The 26,202-nt window shown below is 31.6% G+C and overlaps 1 protein-coding gene across 2 annotated transcripts in view; it reads right to left on the minus strand.

Moving 5' to 3' along the window:
* The window catches only part of LOC130453213 (netrin receptor UNC5C), a 327,846-nt gene that overhangs the window by 231,025 nt on the left and 70,619 nt on the right, over positions 1–26,202 (minus strand). The window lies entirely within an intron of this gene.

Below are 26,202 nucleotides of genomic sequence, written 5' to 3' on the forward strand. Positions count from 1 at the left end.
GAACAATCGCAAATGCTATTAGTCACGATTGCGAATACTCAAGTTTATGACTAGAGGGCTTCAATTCCACAGAAGCTGGTAACCGTGCAACCAACGATTTAAAGGAGTAGTCAATAGAAAATTATTAACCAAAGGCGTACCAAAAACGATCTGAAATTTACGAGAAATTTGATTGTTGTCAGGACAAACTTACATACAATTTTAATTTAATTAATGACCTTTAATCTATGGTACGATGGTTAGTAAAATATAATTAAAACGCAGTAAATCAACACCCAGTCGCTTGATTTCTTAATTTTCCTTTTTAATTGATGAAATTCTGAATCTGGTGTTAATTATTCGTGGGTAGTTGCTTCCTAACCTTCCAGAATCTATGTTTCGAATCAAACTTCTTCAAAAACATTCAATTGGTATCAGTTGAGGCACGTTCTTAGACTTTTCGACAAACGGTATCTGGCTAAAGCACAAAATTTCCTTTAGGACGCTTGAAATGGATTAAACTACATCTAATACACTCTTTTTCATATATCTTGGAGGTTACAGAATTTCCAGAAGGACAAATGAAGATGAAGAACAACTACGTGTCTTTTGAAATACACTTCTAAATTTCCTCGCCTTTCTTACAACAATGAGTCTTGGTATTCGGCCAGATTTCCAAGCATTTGACTAGCAGAAAATTGTAAGCATTTCAAAAAGTGCTGTACGTATTTTAAAGAAATAAAACGATTTTTGCAGCGTTTCATAACCATGGATGAAACGTGGGTCCATCACTTCACATTGGAAATAAAAGAGTGATCAAAACAATGGACTGAAAAGGGAGAACCGTCTCCAAGGAAGGCAAACGTCGTTCCATATCCAGGAAAGGTCATTGTGATGATTATAACGAAAAATCACTATTTTACTGTATTTTGAACGAATATTTTACCAAATTTGACACCTAGTGATATTTTCACGTTTTCTAACCTAAAAATTTGATTTTTTCTCTATCGAAATAGTGATTAGAGGAAACGGTGAAGAAAATATTGTTTGGAAAAGTGAAAATTGATTATAAAATCATCCTTATAACGAAAAATCACTATTTTACTGTATTTTCAACGAATATTTTACCAAATTTGACCCCTAGTGATATTTTCACGTTTCCTAACATAAAAATTAAGTTTTTTCTTCATATAACCTGAGACTGGAGAAAAGGGCGAAGAAAATATCGATTGGAAAAGTGAAAATTGATTATAAAATCATCCCTATAACGGAAAATCACGATTTTACTGTATTTTGAACGAATATTTCACCAAATTTGACCCCTAGTGATATTTTCACGTTTTCTAACCTAAAAATTTGATTTTTTCTCCATCGAACTAGTGATTAGGGGAAAGGGTGAAGAAAATATCGTTTGACAAAGTGAAAATTGATTATAAAAACATCCCTATAACGAAAAATCACTATTTTACTGTATTTTGAACGAATATTTTATCAAATTTGACACCTAGTGATATTTCACGTTTCCTAACCTAAAAACTCGATGTTTTCTCCATCGAACTAGTGATTAGAGGAAAGGGTGAAGAAAATATCGTTTGATTATGTAAAAATTAATTATAAAAGTAAAATAAATGAGCCCTACAATTAAAAATCACGATTTTATTGTAATATAAACGAATATTTTACCAAATTTAACCCCTAGTGATATTTTCACGTTTCCTAACCTAAAAATTAAGTTTTTTCTTCATAGCACCTAAGACTAGAGGAAAGGGCGAACAAAATATCGTTTGACAAAGTGAAAATTGATTATAAAATCATCCTTATAACGAAAAATCACTATTTTACTGTATTTTGAACGAATATTTTATCAAATTTGACACCTAGTGATATTTCACGTTTCCTAACCTAAAAACTCGATGTTTTCTCCATCGAACTAGTGATTAGAGGAAAGGGTGAAGAAAATATCGTTTGATTATGTAAAAATTAATTATAAAAGTAAAATAAATGAGCCCTACAATTAAAAATCACGATTTTATTGTAATATAAACGAATATTTTACCAAATTTGACCCCTAGTGATATTTTCACGTTTCCTAACTTAAAAATTAAGTTTTTTCTTCATATAACCTGAGACTGGAGAAAAGGGCGAAGAAAATATCGATTGGAAAAGTGAAAATTGATTATAAAATCATCCTTATAACGAAAAATCACTATTTTACTGTATTTTCAACGAATATTTTACCAAATTTGACCCCTAGTGATATTTTCACGTTTCCTAACTTAAAAATTAAGTTTTTTCTTCATATAACCTGAGACTGGAGAAAAGGGCGAAGAAAATATCGATTGGAAAAGTGAAAATTGATTATAAAATCATCCTTATAACGAAAAATCACTATTTTACTGTATTTTCAACGAATATTTTACCAAATTTGACCCCTAGTGATATTTTCACGTTTCCTAACTTAAAAATTAAGTTTTTTCTTCATATAACCTGAGACTGGAGAAAAGGGCGAAGAAAATATCGATTGGAAAAGTGAAAATTGATTATAAAATCATCCTTATAACGAAAAATCACTATTTTACTGTATTTTCAACGAATATTTTACCAAATTTAACCCCTAGTGATATTTTCACGTTTCCTAACCTAAAAATTAAGTTTTTTCTTCATAGCAATTAAGACTAGAGGAAAGGGCGAACAAAATATCGTTTGACAAAGTGAAAATTGATTATAAAATCATCCTTATAACGAAAAATCACTATTTTACTGTATTTTCAACGAATATTTCACCAAATTTGACTCCTAGTGATATTTTCACGTTTCCTAACTTAAAAATTAAGTTTTTTCTTCATATAACCTGAGACTGGAGAAAAGGGCGAAGAAAATATCGATTGGAAAAGTGAAAATTGATTATAAAATCATCCTTATAACGAAAAATCACTATTTTACTGTATTTTCAACGAATATTTTACCAAATTTAACCCCTAGTGATATTTTCACGTTTCCTAACCTAAAAATTAAGTTTTTTCTTCATAGCAATTAAGACTAGAGGAAAGTGCGAACAAAATATCGTTTGACAAAGTGAAAATTGATTATAAAATCATCCTTATAACGAAAAATCACTATTTTACTGTATTTTCAACGAATATTTCACCAAATTTGACCCCTAGTGATATTTTCACGTTTCCTAACCTAAAAATTAAGTTTTTTCTTCATAGCAATTAAGACTAGAGGAAAGTGCGAACAAAATATCGTTTGACAAAGTGAAAATTGATTATAAAATCATCCTTATAACGAAAAATCACTATTTTACTGTATTTTCAACGAATATTTCACCAAATTTGACCCCTAGTGATATTTTCACGTTTCCTAACCTAAAAATTAAGTTTTTTCTTCATAGCAATTAAGACTAGAGGAAAGGGCGAACAAAATATCGTTTGACAAAGTGAAAATTGATTATAAAATCATCCTTATAACGAAAAATCACTATTTTACTGTATTTTCAACGAATATTTCACCAAATTTGACCCCTAGTGATATTTTCACGTTTCCTAACTTAAAAATTAAGTTTTTTCTTCATATAACCTGAGACTGGAGAAAAGGGCGAAGAAAATATCGATTGGAAAAGTGAAAATTGATTATAAAATCATCCTTATAACGAAAAATCACTATTTTACTGTATTTTCAACGAATATTTTACCAAATTTAACCCCTAGTGATATTTTCACGTTTCCTAACCTAAAAATTAAGTTTTTTCTTCATAGCAATTAAGACTAGAGGAAAGTGCGAACAAAATATCGTTTGACAAAGTGAAAATTGATTATAAAATCATCCTTATAACGAAAAATCACTATTTTACTGTATTTTCAACGAATATTTTACCAAATTTGACCCCTAGTGATATTTTCACGTTTCCTAACTTAAAAACTCAATGTTTTTCCCCTTGAACTAGTGATTAGAGGAAAGGGTGAAGAAAATATCGTTTGGAAAAGTGAAAATTCATTATAAATTTTAAATAAATCAGCCCTGGTTTTTTGGAATGCAGTAGGACAATTCTCATCGACTATCTCGATAAGTAGCGTTTTAGCATAGAAATGAAAAAAAAAACAGTCGCATTTAGCTAAGAAGAAGATGTTGTTCCATCAAGACAATGCACCAGCTCACGCATTCGTTATTACGATGTCCAAAATAATCGAATTAAAGTTTGGATTACTATACCATGCACCATATTCACCAGATTTAACCTTCTCGAATTATTTTCTGTGATAAAAAGGATATAAAACATCGCTGGGAAAAGTGTATGGAGCTAAAAGGATATTACGTTGAAAAATTAATATTTTTTTTCCGAAATTTTCTTTGTAATCAAGCTCAATAAAAACCGATTAAAAATAAAAAAGGACTAGTCAATCTAATGTCAAGAAATTGAAAAATTCTCAATGTCCAATATTTTTGTTTCCTGTTACGGCTATGGATTGAGATCTGTGAAGAATTACGTACTGCCTTGTGGGATTTATGATCTTCCAGTGACCACGGCCGAGTGCACAGAGTAGACGTACCGATAATAAAGAAAAAAACTCGATTTACTGCGGAAATGATAGTACCCTTATTCTAATTAAAACCAGAACTGTATTTTGCTCACAAGAACGATCTATTTTTCATTTGCTGACAGGTAAAATTGATTATTATCAATCCTAGTCTTCATGTGAAGTAGTTATTACGGGAAATTGATGAATTTTATGTCGTACAAGATCCGAAAAAGTTGAAATACAGCTGAGAAAATATCCAATGAAATTACCCAACAATTAACACCAGATGTAGAATTATTTCAATAGCGACTGTATTCACAATATAAAAATAAAAATATTGAGTTGTAATGATTTAATTTTCTCTCCTTAAATCTAACAAACTAGTTTAGAAATTTTACAAATGAAGAATAGACCTCAAGAATCTAGTAAAGATCAAATGTGATCGATGGTAACGATAAAAATTCTAATTAGATCTTGCTACCTGAATAATTCGATGATGTTAACTTATGTGACAAAAATTTTAACGAAATAATGTTAAAAATTCATTTAATCGGCACTTTTTTCAATATAACCTAACATAAAAACATTTTTTCTCCATTAAACCTTGGATTAGAGAGAGGGTTGAAGAAAATACAGTTTGGAAATAACGGAAAATCACGATTTTACTGTAATATAAACGAATATTTGAAAAAATTTGACCCCCAGTGATATTTTCACGTTTCCTAACCTAAAAATTAAGTTTTTTCTTCATATGACCTGAGACTGGAGAAAAGAGCGAAGAAAATATCGATTGTAAAAGTGAAAATTGATTATAAAATCATCCCTATAACGGAAAATCACGATTTTACAGTAATATAAACGAATATTTTACTAAATTTGACTCCTAGTGATATTTTCACGTTTCCTAACCTAAAAACTCGATGTTTTCTCCATCGAACTAGTGATTAGAGGAAAGGGTAAAGAAAATATCGTTTGGCTATATAAAAATTAATTATAAAAGTAAAATAAATGAACCCTACAATTAAAAATCACGATTTTATAGTAATATAAACGAATATTTTACCAAATTTAACCCCTAGTGATATTTTCACGTTTCCTAACCTAAAAATTAAGTTTTTTCTTCATAGCACCTAAGACTAGAGGAAAGGGCGAACAAAATATCGTTTGACAAAGTGAACATTGATTATAAAAACATCCCTATAACGAAAAATCACGATTTTACTGTATTTTGAACGAATATTTTACCAAATTTGACCCCTAGTGATATTTTCACGTTTCCTAACCTAAAAACTCGATGTTTTCTCCATCGAACTAGTGATTAGAGGAAAGGGTAAAGAAAATATCGTTTGGTTAGGTAAAAATTGATTATAAAAGTAAAATAAATCAGCCCTACAATGAAAAATCATGATTTTATAGTAATATAAACGAATATTTTACCAAATTTAACCCCCCGTGATATTTTCACGTTTCCTAACCTAAAAATTTGATTTTTTCTCCATCGAACTAGTGATTAGGGGAAAGGGTGAAGAAAATATCGTTTGGAAAAGTGAAAATTGATTATAAAATCATCCTTATAACGAAAAATCACGATTTTACTGTATTTTGAACGAATATTTTACCAAATTTGACCCCTAGTGATATTTTCACGTTTCCTAACCTAAAAACTCGATGTTTTCTCCATCGAACTAGTGATTAGAGGAAAGGGTAAAGAAAATATCGTTTGGTTAGGTAAAAATTAATTATAAAAGTAAAATAAATCAGCCCTACAATGAAAAATCACGATTTTATAGTAATATAAACGAATATTTTACCAAATTTAACCCTTAGTGATATTTTCACGTTTCCTAACCTAAAAATTAAGTTTTTTCTTCATAGCACCTAAGACTAGAGGAAAGGGCGAACAAAATATCGTTTGACAAAGTGAAAATTGGTTATAAAATCATCCCTATAACGAAAAATCACGATTTTACTGTATTTTGAACGAATATTTTACCAAATTTGACCCCTAGTGATATTTCACGTTTCCTAACCTAAAAACTCGATGTTTTCTCCATCGAACTAGTGATTAGAGGAAAGGGTAAAGAAAATATCGTTTGGTTAGGTAAAAATTGATTATAAAAGTAAAATAAATCAGCTCTACAATTAAAAATCACGATTTTATAGTAATATAAACGAATATTTTACCAAATTTAACCCCCAGTGATATTTTCACGTTTCCTAACCTAAAAATTTGATTTTTTCTCCATCGAACTAGTGATTAGGGGAAAGGGTGAAGAAAATATCGTTTGGAAAAGTGAAAATTGATTATAAAATCATCTCTATAACGAAAAATCACGATTTTACTGTATTTTGAACGAATATTTTACCAAATTTGACCCCTAGTGATATTTTCACGTTTCCTAACCTAAAAATTAAGTTTTTTCTTCATAGAACCTAAGACTAGAGGAAAGGGCGAACAAAATATCGTTTGACAAAGTGAAAATTGATTATAAAAACATCCCTATAACGAAAAATCACTATTTTACTGTATTTTGAATGAATATTCTACCAAATTTAACCCCTAGTGATATTTTCACGTTTCCTAACCTAAAAATTAGGTTATTTCTTCAACGAACCAGTGATTAGAGGAAAAGGTAAAGGAAATATCATTTGGAAAAGTAGAAATTGACATTAAAATAAATCATCCCTTAGCCAAAAATCACGATTTTATTGTAATCTTATTGAATATTTTACCAGATTTGACCCCTAGTGCCGCGGGTAAAAGCTAAATAAAAAGAATAAAATGACATAAGGTACATTCTTTATAACAAATTTACTGTCGAAATCCGGTTTGAAAACTTGTTATTTTCTTACAAGTCAAGTAGATCTCTAGACAAATCTAAAAACAATTACCAATTTCAACTATGTCGCTATAATCTAAAACAAATCATTAAGTGAAGTGTCTCGTTCGAATCGAGTCTCTTCAAAAAATACAAACAACTTTTCTTTGAATATTTACACATATTTAAAAATGCATTCGCTGTTCGTCGAGTGAACGTTTGTTTCCAATTTCGTAAAACAAAGTTATAATGCAGCTAAATTGAATTCGAAATTATCAGTGTCCGATAATACGCAGTTTAACTTCCGGTCTATAACAATGGAATTAGGGCTGTTGTTTGTTTATAATATATCACGAAATATCTGGATTTATCATTTCATCTAATAAATTTACTCATCCTAGTAGCGATAAACGATTTACAACAATACCAACGAAATTTATATCGTGCAATGACATTTTTGATATTTTCACCGCAATGTGATTTCTACCTTCTGCGTTGTTAATTTCTTTGTTAAATCTTCATTATTTTCATTTGTTTGTTCTAGAATTTTCGTCTCTATTCAACTCTATCTTCAACTTTGTCAATGGTATCTTCTGAGCGGATTGAGTAGCTCAATAAAGTCATTGACGGTCCCAAGACAAAGGAAACCAGTTCATAGGTCAGGGTAGTTTCCTGTCCGAGGTAAAACACTCATGGAATAGCAAAGCAACCTCGGAATCGTGGATTATCTGGGTGGATTAATCGAAGGAAAATCCAAGTTGGAACTGAAGATTAACCTCCATTTGATTGGGATAATACTTATCCCCATTATGTCCTACGTATTCTTGTAAGAGTTATTGCGTGAAATTTCAAGTTCAATATTGGACGTCTATTGGTATATCAGAACCCAGGAAAACTATGTAGAGTTCCAGGAAAAGATAAGGAGATTTCTACATCTATTCCAGCAGGAAAAGCACCAAGAAGGAAAGAAAAACACATCCTAAAACGATAATAGAAACAAATCAAGAAACTTTTCAATAGCATCATCCAAATTTCATTGTAATAAGAATTTGTAACTGGATATTTGGCTAGAAAGTTTCTATACGTTATGTATTATCATCAGTTAAATAAAAATAACCGTTGAAAACTCTGTAATACTGAGTTGTAACGTTCATACATTAATTCCAGTCATGATTTGTGAATTTATATTAAAACCTTTGACCTATTCCGTTTGTTTATTAGATAATTGTATACAGTTATTTAGTAATTAAATTAAATCTATTCGCGGGCTGATTAACTACATTGTAAACATAATAGTGCCCTTAGAGAATGATTTGTTTTGACTTTCCTATGTAGCAAAAGCTTTAATCAGCAATAACAACAAGAAATTCTAGTCCTGTACACTTGAGGCGATTGCGATTTTTTTTTTCTTGAAAAAGTAGTGAACCGCTTCACTTGACAATTCACCGCAATGTTAGTTGAATGTCGAATAACAAAAAAAAAACATAATTGAATATTAAGTAGGATAATTATACAGTTCGAAATTCGAGAATGTTGATAATCGGTTGTAATATCGATACAAACTTTGAGTCAAAAATATGAAAAAACAGACTACAACTTACCGCAGTTGCAGCGTTATTTTTGATAATGTCGTGTGGTTAGGTTGTGCCTCAAGGTAACCTAAACCAACCTAACCACCATTGCAAAATAATCTGTCTCGTTTCGTCGGTCAATACCGTCGGTAAACGTTTCAATAAAACTCAAATATTTATGTAAAACAAACCAATTACTTCATATTATATGATATATGATTAAAATTTAGTTAAGCTCCGAGTTATAGCTTGCTGGTAACCTATAAATCAACAGTACACTATACAAAGTATACAAAAAGTTTCTAATCAAATTTTCGACAACATAAATGTTCAGTTATAAACCGCTGTACTCGATGAAAACTGTATAAAAGATAAAAAACTTGTTGTGATATTCTGTCGATGCGTCCAGAGCTTCTGACTCTGTGAGCTTGGTCTTTTTGAGCCTTAGTTCATTGACGATGCAGTATTATACAAAAGCTGTTGAAAATTGAGCTGTTTCTAGCTGGAAAATCTGTGGAATGCTAAGTGTTCTTCTTAGTAAAATATCAAACAGAATTAAAGAAGTAACCACAAGTGTTTGTCGACTTGATGAAGCACGTTACACGATCTAAAATACGTGTTACCACTTGCGGATCCTCTGTTTTAAAATATTTTTGCTCGTCCAGTACTGGATAAGTTCCATTATGTGTGTACAACTAGAAATGTCTATCATTGATTTTATAGATCAAAATTTCCGGCTGGAAACAAATATTTTAGATACTAGGTGATGTGATAGCTGGCAGGACTTGACACTACAATTGATATAAATAAATTTGAAGCAGTAATTGAAGCAAATGACAATTTGCAAAATACACAAACAAACTTCTTTTTCTATTGACTTTTAGAGTCAATAATTGGTGCTCTATTTGTACTATCGTTGTTTCCAAGAAGATTCGGAAAATAATTTTATGGAAATAGACTCTAAAAAGAAGAAAAGAGAAAGTAAATATACGGATAAAGACAATTGGGGACTTGGGAATGGTAGTAAATATCAAGGAATGCAAAATGATGGTAGTTTAGAGCCCAATTAGGGTTGCCGTTGTTTCCAAGAAGATTCGGAAAATAATTTTATGGAAATAGACTCTAAAAGGAGAAAAGAGAAAGTAAATATACGGATAAAGACAATTAAGGACCTGGGAATGGAAGCAAATGTCAAGGAATGCAAAATGATGGTAGTTTAGAGCCCAATTAGGGTTGTCGTTGTTTCCAAGAAGATTCGGAAAATAATTTTATGGAAATAGACTCTAAAAGGAGAAAAGAGAAAGTAAATATACGGATAAAGACAATTAAGGACCTGGGAATGGAAGCAAATGTCAAGGAATGCAAAATGATGGTAGTTTAGAGCTCAATTAGGGTTGCCGTTGTTTCCAAGAAGATTTGGAAAATAATTTTATGGAAATAGACTCTAAAAAGAAGAAAAGAGAAAGTAAATATACGGATAAACACAATTGGGGACTTGGGAATGGAAGTAAATATCGAGGAATGCAAAATGATGGTAGTTTAGAGCCCAATTAGGGTTGTCGTTGTTTCCAAGAAGATTCGGAAAATAATTTTATGGAAATAGACTCTAAAAGGAGAAAAGAGAAAGTAAATATACGGATAAAGACAATTAAGGACCTGGGAATGGAAGCAAATGTCAAGGAATGCAAAATGATGGTAGTTTAGAGCCCAATTAGGGTTGTCGTGGTTTCCAAGAAGATTCGGAAAATAATTTTATGGAAATAGACTCTAAAAAGAAGAAAAGAGAAAGTAAATATACGGATAAAGACAATTGGGGACCTGGGAATGGAAGTAAATATCAAGGAATGCAAAATGATGGTAGTTTAGAGCCCAATTAGGGTTGCCGTGGTTTCCAAGAAGATTCGGAAAATAATTTTATGGAAATAGACTCTAAAAAGAAGAAAAGAGAAAGTAAATATACGGATAAAGACAATTGGGGACCTGGGAATGGAAGTAAATATCGAGGAATGCAAAATGATAATAGTTTAGAGCCCAATTAGGGTTGTCGTTGTTTCCAAGAAGATTCGGAAAATAATTTTATGGAAATAGACTCTAAAAGGAGAAAAGAGAAAGTAAATATACGGATAAAGACAATTAAGGACCTGGGAATGGAAGCAAATGTCAAGGAATGCAAAATGATGGTAGTTTAGAGCTCAATTAGGGTTGCCGTTGTTTCCAAGAAGATTTGGAAAATAATTTTATGGAAATAGACTCTAAAAAGAAGAAAAGAGAAAGTAAATATACGGATAAACACAATTGGGGACTTGGGAATGGAAGTAAATATCGAGGAATGCAAAATGATGGTAGTTTAGAGCCCAATTAGGGTTGTCGTTGTTTCCAAGAAGATTCGGAAAATAATTTTATGGAAATAGACTCTAAAAGGAGAAAAGAGAAAGTAAATATACGGATAAAGACAATTAAGGACCTGGGAATGGAAGCAAATGTCAAGGAATGCAAAATGATGGTAGTTTAGAGCCCAATTAGGGTTGTCGTGGTTTCCAAGAAGATTCGGAAAATAATTTTATGGAAATAGACTCTAAAAAGAAGAAAAGAGAAAGTAAATATACGGATAAAGACAATTGGGGACCTGGGAATGGAAGTAAATATCAAGGAATGCAAAATGATGGTAGTTTAGAGCCCAATTAGGGTTGCCGTGGTTTCCAAGAAGATTCGGAAAATAATTTTATGGAAATAGACTCTAAAAAGAAGAAAAGAGAAAGTAAATATACGGATAAAGACAATTGGGGACCTGGGAATGGAAGTAAATATCGAGGAATGCAAAATGATAATAGTTTAGAGCCCAATTAGGGTTGTCGTTGTTTCCAAGAAGATTCGGAAAATAATTTTATGGAAATAGACTCTAAAAGGAGAAAAGAGAAAGTAAATATACGGATAAAGACAATTAAGGACCTGGGAATGGAAGCAAATGTCAAGGAATGCAAAATGATGGTAGTTTAGAGCCCAATTAGGGTTGTCGTTGTTTCCAAGAAGATTCGGAAAATAATTTTATGGAAATAGACTCTAAAAGGAGAAAAGAGAAAGTAAATATACGGATAAAGACAATTAAGGACCTGGGAATGGAAGCAAATGTCAAGGAATGCAAAATGATGGTAGTTTAGAGCCCAATTAGGGTTGTCGTTGTTTCCAAGAAAATTCGGAAAATAATTTTATGGAAATAGACTCTAAAAGGAGAAAAGAGAAAGTAAATATACGGATAAAGACAATTGAGGACCTGGGAATGGAAGCAAATGTCAAGGAATGCAAAATGATGGTAGTTTAGAACTCAATTAGGGTTGCCGTGGTTTCCAAGAAGATTTGGAAAATAATTTTATGGAAATAGACTCTAAAAAGAAGAAAAGAGAAAGTAAATATACGGATAAAGACAATTGGGGACTTGGGAATGGTAGTAAATATCAAGGAATGCAAAATGATGGTAGTTTAGAGCCCAATTAGGGTTGCCGTTGTTTCCAAGAAGATTCGGAAAATAATTTTATGGAAATAGACTCTAAAAGGAGAAAAGAGAAAGTAAATATACGGATAAACACAATTGGGGACTTGGGAATGGAAGTAAATATCAAGGAATGCAAAATGATGGTAGTTTAGAGCTCAATTAGGGTTGTCGTTGTTTCCAAGAAGATTCGGAAAATAATTTTATGGAAATAGACTCTAAAAGGAGAAAAGAGAAAGTAAATATACGGATAAAGACAATTAAGGACCTGGGAATGGAAGCAAATGACAAGGAATGCAAAATGATGGTAGTTTAGAGCTCAATTAGGGTTGCCGTTGTTTCCAAGAAGATTCGGAAAATAATTTTATGGAAATAGACTCTAAAAAGAAGAAAAGAGAAAGTAAATATACGGATAAACACAATTGGGGACTTGGGAATGGAAGTAAATATCAAGGAATGCAAAATGATGGTAGTTTAGAGCCCAATTAGGGTTGTCGTTGTTTCCAAGAAGATTCGGAAAATAATTTTATGGAAATAGACTCTAAAAAGAAGAAAAGAGAAAGTAAATATACGGATAAAGACAATTGGGGACCTGGGAATGGAAGTAAATATCGAGGAATGCAAAATGATGGTAGTTTAGAGCCCAATTAGGGTTGTCGTTGTTTCCAAGAAGATTCGGAAAATAATTTTATGGAAATAGACTCTAAAAGGAGAAAAGAGAAAGTAAATATACGGATAAAGACAATTGAGGACCTGGGAATGGAAGCAAATGTCAAGGAATGCAAAATGATGGTAGTTTAGAGCCCAATTAGGGTTGTCGTTGTTTCCAAGAAGATTCGGAAAATAATTTTATGGACAAAGACTCTAAAACTGGTCCTAAAGGAATCGAAAGTCGTCACTATTTAGTGCTTAATTTGTGGTATCGTGGTTCCAACGAATTTTGGACAATAATAGATAAAAAAATAAATAAAACATCAGTATTTAGAGTTTTATTAATGGTGCCAGTGTAGCCAGAGATTTTCGTAACTAAATTAATATTTATTTTCAATCTTTTCCAAATCAATTAGTTGAATAAATTAGCAGCATCAATTGATATGTCAAAGTATTAGATTTTGATTTATAAATTGATTTTGATTTACAGACGTAGCTTCATACGTTGGTGGAACGTAAAACTTTTTGTCCATTATTCAAATCTGATACTGTTGAAAAGCAATTTTCATAACGCGTCTGATCAAGTTGTTCTGTTGGAACAAACCTAGTTAATAAACAGTTTTATTTCTAGTTTCGACAAAATCTTAATCCATGGAAACATTTCTATTTGGATGCTGCATTCGAAAACGTTTAGTTTCCAATAGTCGATCTAATAATTGGTGGGGGAGATCTGAGTAGATAGGTCACGAACTTGTTTTTCAGACTCGATTTTTAAGGTGTTCGAGATTTCGATTCAATCACGCTGGAGTTGCCAAGAGATGGAGAGGAGATTAGAATCGAATTCTAAATCAAAATACCATTTTTTTCGGTAGACAGATGAACGGAGGGGTTGAGCAAACATTATTTTTCCACGTCCGTTATAATATTCACGTTTTTTTTGCATTCATTTCAATCCACAAATATAAAAACAGATAATTTGTTTTTCCGGTATATAAAAATAGAAAATGCAAAACCCAAATTATAAGTATTAATAGCTTTTCAAAAATTTGAATCCAAAAAACTACACTGGGGCTCTTCGGCGTGTCTATTTGTGGATTCCGGTGGGAGGAAATCCAACACAATTCCGGAGGGTTTCGTAATAATAAACAAAATGGATTCCGCAGTGAAAATTTTAACGATTTGTAGCAACACTTTAAATGTTTACGATCCTACCAACACCCCAATAAGTATTGAACTCGTTAAATGTTCCAATTCAAGTACCAATAGTAATTTAACTTCTTCGTTTCTTCAAATTAATAATGCTGAAAGTGGTATTTTCAATATTAGTATTACAAAATAAAAATTAATAAAAATTTTGTGAATTTTTTTAAGGCTAAGGACGTAGAAACAATTTTGTATGCAACTTATGAGTAAAGTAACTTTTTTATCTCGTAGGAATTGCCGTTTAATGTCACTTTACTCACTTGTTGTATAAATAACTATAATCGAATTTACTTTTCATGAATATATTTGCGTTTTTTAATATTTACACGTTGCCGGATTTGTTTTAAACACTTTTTCTATGATAATTAATGTAATGATCAATTTTGGATGGTACGTAAACTTTTAATTCTTATCTTAATGTCCGATCTGTATGTTTCTTAATAAATTCGATGAAAGAAGTGTTTCATATTAGGTCAAAATGTAAAAATTATACGATCAACGACATTAACGCAAACCCACTACCGTCTCGAATGACCAGAGGTTTTAACTAAAGCTTTCACTAGAGTCATTCCCATGGCGCTTTGTATATATAACAATTAAACCGGGGCTGCATTACAAAAACGCAGCCATTTTACATAAATTTACATGCTTAACAACTGCAGGCATCCAACGTTTTGACAAGATACATGCATAATAACCATTTAGCATTTTAGTTTGGTTTTATTGTAGTTTAAACATGTGTTTTTACTATGTTTTAAGAGCGCGTCGATTGTCTTTAATTTTTTTTTATTTCTTCTGAAGAACTCGGCTATGCAAAACGATTTCTATGATTTTCACCATAAAACTACATTTACATCATAGAACTACAGTACAAAGTAATATTGTATCGATATCGATGATTTCGCATTAAAATATCACGTTTTAAAGCAATATTTTATACGATTTCGATGATTTCAACCATAAATCTACATTATAAAGCAACATTCCAAGCAATTTAGATGATTTAGATCATAGGACTACATTATAAAGCAACAATGTAAGCGATTTCGAAGATTTTCACCATAAAACTACATTTACATCATAGAACTACAATATAAAGTAATACTGTACCGATATCGATGATTTCGCATTAAAGAACCACGTTTTAAAGCAATATTTTATACGATTTCGATGATTTCAACCATAAATCTACATTATAAAGCAACAATGTAAGCGATTTCGAAGATTTTCACCATAAAACTATATTTACATCATAGAACTACAATATAAAGTAATACTGTACCGATATCGATGATTTCGCCTTACAAATCTACGTTTTAAAGCAATATTTTATACGATTTCGATGATTTCAACCATAAATCTACATTATAAAGCAACATTCCATGCAATTTAGATGATTTAGATCATAGGACTACATTATAAAGCAACAATGTATGAGATTTCGATGATTTTCACCATAAAACTACATTTACATCATAGAACTACAGTACAAAGTAATACTGTATCGATATCGATGATTTCGCATTAAAAAATCACGTTTTAAAGCAATATTTTATACGATTTCGATGATTTCAACCATAAATCTACATTATAAAGCAACAATGTAAGCGATTTCGATGATTTTCACCATAAAACTACATTTACATCATAGAACTACAGTACAAAATAATATTGTATCGATATCGATAATTTCGCATTAAAATATCACGTTTTAAAGCAATATTTTATACGATTTCGATGATTTCAACCATAGATCTATATTATGAAGTTACACTGTATCGATTCATAAATCGTAGGTTAAGAAAATGATCAAGGTTTATACATATACATATATTGTAGTGTTTAATATTCCTGTTGCAGTTAACGTTTATCAAATATTTGATTAAATGGGAAATTACAAGAAGGAAAAGGTAAAACGTGTTTTGAAACTTTTATTGTTCAATTCGGGGCTGTCCAATTTCAAAAACCGATTGTAAATCACGCATTTCCAGCTCAATATTTCAAGTTGAGAAGAAGATTTGGGGATGAAGAAGAATTACACCAAGATAGAAGAAGTTTAAGGAAGCGGAAATGATAAAATATTTAAGACAAACGATAAAAGAGAAGAACTATAAACTGGAAACAATAAATAGCCACAAAAATCTAGAACCGGATTCGTATATGCAGACGATATAGTAATCGTAGCAGATACATTTAATGAAATCGAAGAAAAAGTAGACAATAGAAGACCTGAGAATGGAAATGAATGTCAAGAAATGGAAAAGGATGGTGGGGAATTAAAAAAGAGAACGCGGGAAACCGCAGGGTGGCTGCTTTTCGATATCTGGGTGTCGAGAAAAGAAAATAGAAGCAAACCAATTATATCATGTTCTAAATAAGACGAAATGAAAGAAATAGGTGTTGAACAAAAAGATGTAGTATCAGCAGAGATGAAACAACTGAAGAAAGAAAGGTAAGCTTAAACAGGATTCGATAGGAACGGGTACATTAAGAGAGGAATGCCACAAATCCTGATAAGAAAAGTGCAAAAAGAAGCAAAACGATGAAAGAAAAGAAGGAAACGAAGGCCCGGAAAAACTTGGTTACAAACAGGAAGGAAAAATGATGAAAATCAAGAAACCCAATACTCTAATATTCGAAAAAGACTAAAGACTTGTCGAAAAGAAGATAAAGAAGAAAAAATATTTGATAGTGAGTTATGCGTTTCCTGCTGAAGGTTTATTCTGCTTATATTTTCAACTGATATTGTGAGGATCAAATATTTCTTTAAAAAAACCCTTGAATCTTATTCCTCCACTCTGCAGCTCATAGTGGACCTCGGTTTCCTTTACCACATAGCTTCAAACCGACCCATCACTAGATTTTTATTTAATTTAGATATTTTTCCTGCCTTATTCAACCAAGTTCTTCCTTCATATACTGAACTCGATTCTAACAAATTTTCTTCACCATATGTGTAATTTTGGAAAGTTTATCTGTCTTAAACCATTCTCAAGGTTTTCCTGTACTTTGACTTTAGCTTCTGTGGCTCTCAAAATCAATTTAAACTATTCTCATTGTTTACCAGGTACTAAAGTACAACTTTTCTCTATAAAAGTTGAAAAGTTTTGATGTTTTCTTCAAAATGAGAACAAATCTGAAACTCAAACTCTTATCAATAGTAGAATTTCCAGTCCTAAATCCACGTTGGTACTAGCCTAATGTTTTTTAGCATAAAATTGTAATCTATCCATTATAATTCATGAAAGTACTTTATAAATGGTACTCCAAAGTGAATTTCTATCTCTACATCAGTTGCAACTTTCTTATTTACAAGAACTACTAACGGAAATAAAAGTTAGAGTTACGCAAAAGATGTTTGATCATCACCTCTGGCCTCTTCTTCAACAACCTACTACAAATCACTCGTCAATCTCAAGAATCCAAATAAAGGAGCTATAATGTATCAAATAGCAAATTTCAAGTCTTATCAAACCTTTTTAGATTCCTCGATAGTTTGGAATAACCTTGGTGTCCAATAAAAGGAAGCATCTACCCTCAAAACTTGTCTATCTACTGTTGGAGAGATCAAAACAGATCAGGGCTTTCATCCAGACATAGCCTCGTTTTATATCGCTACAATTAATATTTTAATCTCGATTATTCGATTATTCCCATAGTTCGTTGATTTGGGCAGCAAAAAATGTGATTTGAATTTCTATTAATGAACGAAATGACCTGGAAAGTTTTTTGACCTTTCACCTTAGATACTTGAGCATTCATACCAATTTTTAGCCTTCGATGTTTAATCTTCTCTTAGTATATTTCGTTTAGATTCAAGTAGAACACCAAATAAATTATTAACATTAAATTTTCACCTCCTCATAATTAACAAAAAATAATAATAAATAAGTAGGTAGACTGGCTTTCAAAACCTTGCGAATTCATTACTGTTGATCTTATCTCATGACATGTATCTTTGTTGGTTGTTCAAAGTATATCCATTAGTCATAATGCCCGGGAGACACTAATGATATCATTAATATATTTGAAACAATGACTAGGATACTTGATAATAAGTTTAAGCGAATTTTACCAATCAGAGATGTTAGATAAGATTATAAATGATCGTACTCGATAAACCAATTTTTCTATTTCATATCATGTAGGCCAGAGCTACTTTGGTTTTATATAAGAAAAAGTGAAATTCAAATTTGAGCGTTATTTATCAAAAAAAATTAATTTTTACGTATATAGAGTCATCAACCTGTTCAGGTTGCTTCAATTGATGAAGAAATTGAGTTTTAAAACTGTTTTTCTATTAATAATCTGCTACAAATATCAATTTCTTTAAGAAATACCATTCCCTAGAAAGAAAATATTAAAAAACTGATTGTACTAAAAAAACTGTTATCCATGAAAACAAATTTTCTGCACAATTCCCGGGATTTGAACTTCTAGTACAATATAAGGTTATAATCGGTCCACTTTCTTCGTTATCTTCATCATTGCAGCTAATTTAATCTCTTGTTAGTACTTCATATGAAGACAAGAAGTCGTTTTAGACCAAGTCGTCTTTGTAGTAAATTAAAACTCGTTCTTTAACTGATTGTTTCTCTAGACACTTAATGATTATTTTTGGTGAAGTACAGTTTGTTCAAATTAATTCTTCTTGCTGATAGTACATGGCCCATAAAGTAGCGCAGCCATCAATTTTCACGGCTAAGTCGAATTTGTTCATACTTAAATTAATTACAGTCCAATCCTATTCCTGATAGAAACCAATAAAAGTCAGAATGTATCCAGATGATTTGATTATTTTTAATTTTACAATCGCACATCAATATACTTGAAAAATTAGAGAGGTAGACCAAGAACCACTCGGTTATGTAAATTGGAACGAACACATCAAGGATCTTATCGTCAAATGGACTAAAACTTCTCTTAAATAGAGAGTGGGGATCTGACCAAGAGACTTGTACCTCAATCTACAGACATAACATAAGATCTAGGATCGATTGAGGGTCCATCGCCGCTAAAAAACAGATACTAAAATGTTTAGATACCATAGCTAATTACTGGAGACAATATTACTGAAGACAATATTAACAATGTATGTTAAGAACATACATTAACCAGCCATGACATGAAAATCCAACTAGGAATGAATTACGACGCGGATAGTATCTATAAGTTTTAGTTAAAAACGTCTTCAAGTTGTAAATTTTATTACCAAATCCATCGCTAATATAATTGGAATAAAATCCTGAGTGAAATGTTTTTTTTTTTATTTACGATTCAAATACGAAAAATCGCTATCAAAAATTTTCATACTTTCGATTATTTTAGACATATTTATTGCTTGTTCAAGTCTTTTCCACCGGCCTAAATAATCGTATATGTTTCGTCGTGAGTTCCAACAAAATCTAATGTTTGTTTTTACATCATTACATCATATTAAATAAGTACTAGGTACTAGCGTTGCTGAGGCGTTTGTTAGCATTTTGACGTCTACCATTTCTATTCAAATTTGTATAACCGTCTTTACCGATAAATTTAAATAAACTGAAGCCTGAACGTAATTTTCTCGTGAGAAGTTTTTTTATTGTTTTACCAACTAATGGTAAATAACTATTATTTTCATTCAACCGTATAAATAGTAAATTTATACATTAAAACTCTTAGTTTTGATAATTATACTTCTCTACAAACTTTAGCTGCTCTCTCTAGTAGAGTTTTTAGGTTAGGTTAGGTTAGGTTATTATTTTTCGGTTCATATGAACTTAGATGAATTATATTTCGATGTTGATCATGAATTATGTTCTTGAAACTGTTTACGTTCAAAATAATTGTCTCAAATTACCTTAAAAATACAGTTTATATACTATTACCTAACCTCACTTTCCAAATATTTCCAAATAATATACTGCTAAATAATAAAATTGAAATTTCACTATTGTAGTTGTATAAAAATAACGGACTGCAGTACAACATGTTATGTCATGTCATGTCAAAGATGTTTAATCAATTTTAGCAACCTAACCTAACTTGGGCTTTGGAATACCAACACTAGGAATGTCAAGATGTGCTGTTGTGATGCGTGAAAATAGGGGATACAAATAATATTAGCTATTGCTTGAATATCATTAAATTCCTTGATCATTTTTTTAACCTACGATTTATGAATCGATACAGTGTAACTACATAATATAGATCTATGATTGAAACCATCGAAATCGCATAAAATACTGCTTTATAACGTAATTTTGTAGCTAGAAATCATCCATAACGATACAGTATTACTTTATATTGTAGTTCTATGATGTAAATGTAGTTTTATGGTGAAAATCATCGAAATCACTTACAGTGTTGATGTATAATGTAGTTCTATGATCTAAATCATCTAAATTGCATGGAATGTTGCTTTATAATGTAGATTTATGGTTCAAATCATCGAAATCGTATAAAATATTGCTTTAAAACGTGGGTTTTTAATGTGAAATCATCGATATCGACACAGTATTACTTTATAATGTAGTTCTATGGTCAAAATTATTGAAATAGTTGGTTTGTTGCTAGGTATCGTAATTCTATGGTATTTTCTGTCGTTTAGATGTTCAAAAACTACTTAAGGGACATGCCAGAGGGAAAGTCGATCCTCAACAACAGCGAATTGAGTCTAAGATTCCTCAAACTCTCCTTGATATACTATTCTGACGTCAATATTTAAGATAAATGTAGTCCTATGGTCAAAATCATCTACATCGCATTAAATGTTGTTTTATAATATAGTTCTGTGATCTAAATCGACACAGTGTTACTTTATAATGTAGATCTATGATTGAAATAATCGAAATCGCATTCAATTTTGTTTTATATATTTTATAGTTCTGTGATCGAAATCCATACAATGTTACTCCACACTATATATTTATCGTTGAAATCATCTATAGTATTATTTCATGATATAGTTCTTTGGTTCTTTGGAAATGATCGGAGTAAATAACATTGTTTCCCTATAATGTAGTCCTATGATATAAATCATCTGAATAACAAAAAATGTTGCTTCATAATGTAGTTTTGTGGTTGAAATAGATATAGTGTTAATTTATAATGTAGATCTATGGTTAAAATCATCGACATCGCATAAAATATTGCTTTAAAACGTAGTTTAGTAGTTAGAAATCATCGATATCGACACAGTATTACTTTATACTGTAATTCTATGATGTAAATGTAGTTTTATGGTGGAAATCATCGAAATCTCTTACATTGTTGCTTTATAATGTAGTCCTATGATGTAAATCATCGAAATCGCTTACATTGTTGCTTTATAATGTAGTATTATGATCTAAATCATCTAAATTGTATGGAATGTTGCTTTATAATGTAGATTTATGGTTGAAATCATCGACATCGTATAAAATATTGCTTTATAACGTGGTTTTTAATGCAAAATCATCGATATCGATACAATATTACTTTGTACTGTAGTTCTATGATGTAAATGTAGTTTTATGGTGAAAATCATCGAAATCGCTTACATTGTTGCTTTATAATGTAGTCCTATGATCTAAAGCATCTAAATCGCTTGGAATGTTGCTTTATAATGTAGTTTTGTGATTGAAATAGATACAGTGTTAATTTATAATGTAGATCTATGGTTAAAATCATCGACATCGCATAAAATATTGCTTTAAAACGTAGTTTAGTAGTTAGAAATCATCGATATCGACACAGTATTACTCTATACTGTAGTTCTATGATGTAAATGTAGTTTTATGGTGGAAATCATCGAAATCTCATACATTGTTATTTTATAATGCAGTCGTATGATTAAAATAATTGAAATAATTAATTTGTCGTTCGGTATCGTAGTTCTATGGTATTTTCTGTTGTTTAGATGTTGAAAAAGTACTTGAAAGAGAATCGTAAAAAATGAAAATTTCATTATGCGATGGTATTCGTCCCACGACCGACGACGTGTTCGGCCTTTTCTACATGTAGGTATATACATCTGGTCTCCTGTATTGTTGCAAGGGATTAAACAATAAATCTGGGATATATGGGAGTATCTGGACAGACATGGCTGATGCGACTCCCACTTTATGTCGATATACAATGTCACTCGACGTAGTTAATCTGTAGCGATATGTAACACGAAAGATATCAAGTAGGCAAATTATATCATTCGAAAATAATGAATTCGTTGCACCCACGTATCGGTTGATTTACGTGAATTTTTCATATCATATCCATGGAATATTGATGATATTTCGATATACCAGGTGGACCAACCAAAACTTTTTTCTCTATTTCAAATTTTGGGTGACTAATTCTAAGTCTGTGTACTATGACTTGTTATGGAAGGGCCGCTGATCAATACTTTCCTTTATTTATCTCAATTTTTGACCTCTGGAAATTGATTTTCATTCTGATATAGACTATGGACCGCGCTATTCATTATACGTACATACCTAACCTAACCTAACCTAACCTAACCTAACATAACCTAACCTAACTTACCTTAGTATCATTTGCATGTTTGTAAGCATCCTACGTTTCCTTTAATTTCCTTGGTGAGGCAGCAACCACAAAAATCTAGCATCTAAGCTGTTGTTTCGTAGTAATATTTTTTAAGGATCTCAGGACGTTTAAGGATTGTTTTATTATTACAATTTTTCGTATATTTGACGATTGAATTTCAACCAAAACTTGTAGGGTAGCCTATTCCTGTTGTATATACAAAGCTTACATCAGGTAATTTACGTATATTTGAAGGGAGGTTTTATAACAATCGATAACAACAGCCCCAAGCCCCAAAACTTCAGTTTCAGCAATTGTATCTTTATTTGATCCGAATTCACTGTCACTGAGGGCCAGATTTGCACCATACGGTGGATGAGGAAGCGATTCGAAATTTCTAATTTAAACGTTGTTATTGACTTGGTTTTTTCTTCGACATATTAGGCCGTTTCCTCTATGCTATTAATTGTCTTTCCCTTTTGGAAATACTAAAATACTGGAGCCGTAACCTTCCCAGCTAACTGGACGCTTCAGTTGTGGTTCACCAGCTACAGTTTTGATTCCGGAGTGAAGTGTTGGATCCATTGTCACATATCGATACGAAAATTCTGATTCATGACTTGTAAACATGTTCAAAAACACCGCTCTAAATGTTTTTGATCGACTGTTGGTAAGCTCGGCACCCATTTCGATAAAAGCTTTCTCGTGGTCAAATTTTCATACATTTTTGGAGAAACTCAGTATCTTAACCTCAACTATCTCGCGCAATTTCAATTTACGATTAGATACAACCAATTCGTGAAGTTTTTTGGAGTAACCATCTCAATTGTACGACCAGAACGTTCACCACCATACGACCACGTTTAAATTCAGCTAACCAATAAAAAATGGTTCCTTTCGATAGAGCAGAATCTGGATAAGCTTGTAAAGTATTTTGTTCATATCAAGATTGTTTTGAAAATGAAAAAAAGTAGCTTTACTTAAAAGGCTGTCGTCACTTTTTGCAGATTAATCGAAATGTCATGTGTTTTTTTAGACAGTTGGTACTTCATAAACGTCATATGAATTTGTCAATGGCAACGCCATCTGTGCGTCAGTCACACGACTTATTAATTAATGTATTTAGAAGTTAGAATTGGTGTAAAGTTTCGATTGAGAGTTCTGATTTTAAATTTCCACCTATAAAGAAGTGATTATTTAACAAAAAGGTTAATAATACTTTTAAACGGTTATTGTATTTATTTGGAAACGATTCTACGCAATTATATTCGAATACATTGATTTATTCTTTCGGATTTATCAGTTAATATCAACATAGTGAATTGGCAACACTGGACGGCGACTAATATATTCACAAACGTTCTTTAAAGCTTACAAGCATATCTAGTAAGCGATCTCCTAATATAAATTAAGGCAATTAAGAGAATCATGTCTAAGGAACCCTTCTCCTAATGATATGTAGACCCAGATGAATCTAACATCTTGATTATGTCGAATAGCGGGGGATTTTCACTAACGTGCTTATATATAAACGGTTTTACAATCATTTTTTGTTTGTTTCTTTGTTCCAGCTTCGTTTATATACAAAACAAGGTGTTAGATAACCGCGTGAATATTTTAGGATTACTTTTAAATTATTTGCGACACACTATATATATATATATATATAAGGATATTTCTGACAAAATACTTATTTAAAAAATTATCTCTTTTCTAAACAAAAGGCTGCAATATTCATTGTTTCAATTTTAATCCATTAATCCCGTCGTGGAAACTTCCATTTCAGCAACTTCCTAAATGCTGCGCATAATGAACATCAGCTAGAAAGACATTTAATTTTTTTGTTATTTTTGAATTAAAATTCAAGTCGGATAATATAGTGTTTTTCTTGTTGGTACAATCTTTTGTTTAGGCCGTGATTAAATGTACGGTTCCCGGTAGAGTAATAAAAATGTAAATGATTTTCGACACGTTCAAATCAGAACCGGGCTTCACCAAATATTTCATAGCGATAGACAGAAAATTACTGGGAATCTAGAGATAATTTAGGCTTGTACTCTAGTAGTTGCTTCACATTGAACAAAAAGTACTTACTGGTTGTCTTTTGACAATAAGCTTCCATTATAAGATCCGAAAGCTTATGGTAGAACTGTTGCCGCAACTAAATTAGTAGAAACTAACAAAAGACAATTTAGACTAAAACACCGATGGATAAATTGGAGAGGAATAGGCGTCCAGATAATCAGATTCAAGTTATTTGTAATGTGAAACTTTATACCAAGGGAATTGGACTGCAAAACTTGTAAAACAACATTTAGTTTCTACGATAGACTGGAACAAGTTCGGAAGATAATTTTCTTGATGTTTACGTCTTTGATATCAAAGAATTCTTCTCCTCGGGCGAGTTCCCTTCCATTCCAATCTCCTACTGGTAGATCTTTATCTGTTTCCTTTCTTACAGTTGTTCGTCCCTGGGAGTTTCCTTACCAGTATTCACTATGACCACCAGCGTTCTGTTAATTGTCATATTTTTCATTTTATCTATCCTTCAACTCGACTATTTATCCATGTAAGTAGCGTCATCTACAAACAAATTGTGACAATACGAATTGGGACAAAACTAACTTATAATGGCAAAAATTTAATCCTATAGGTAGCTACCTAAAAAGATTGGGGTTGTATAAGTCTTCGACTTTGTTTTGGTTCTATTTTTCTAGAATCCAAGATCTTCAACTTCTGTAGGTTGTAGTTTTCGGGAAAGACGTGCCTTGGTTGCCGATTCCACAAAGGATCCCAATAAATTGACGACGTTTCTTGTATGTTCTAAGCCGTCCAAGTTTCTGGTCAAAGCTGGATCGTCGAACAGCTCTCTCCAGTTCGAATCGATCATCTTCAAGGTATGTTTGATAGCAAATTCCAAACGTTCGAGCAATATATTAAAAATGTATGGATCTGAGCTTTGTAGAGAGTTAAAAGCTGTTGTTGAATACATATCTGTTGAGTCTTAAACAGGAAGTTTTGGTGAAGCTGCAGATCTAGGTCTTTGATGCAATCCGTTGGTGATATAGGCCAGGAGATTCCCAAAAGCTCAAGATATCTCATAATTTGCTGATTAACGACTTTCTCCATGACCTTGGCAATAGATGGGACTAAATTTTTCACAAACATTTCACAGGCGTTTTTCATACTTCCTGAATATTCAGTATCTTTTGATGGTCCATTCTATTTTGGTGTGGCGTTGAATTTTATTTTGAACAGAATCGATTCGGTTTTAACCCCAGTTCTACAAAGTAATATCATCTAAGGCCATTTTCATGATGTTGCCGATTGTTTCTGGGTCTCTACTCGATATCAGTACAGCTACATCATAATCATATGGTTTTTCTTGGTATGGATTGAACCTACAAGGAGGAGATCTGTTTTATACGACAGGGAAAGAGTTTGCTTTCGATATTTTCTCTTAAATC

Source organism: Diorhabda sublineata, chromosome 2 (assembly GCF_026230105.1).
Source record: "Diorhabda sublineata isolate icDioSubl1.1 chromosome 2, icDioSubl1.1, whole genome shotgun sequence".
Taxonomy (NCBI): Eukaryota; Metazoa; Arthropoda; class Insecta; order Coleoptera; family Chrysomelidae; genus Diorhabda; species Diorhabda sublineata.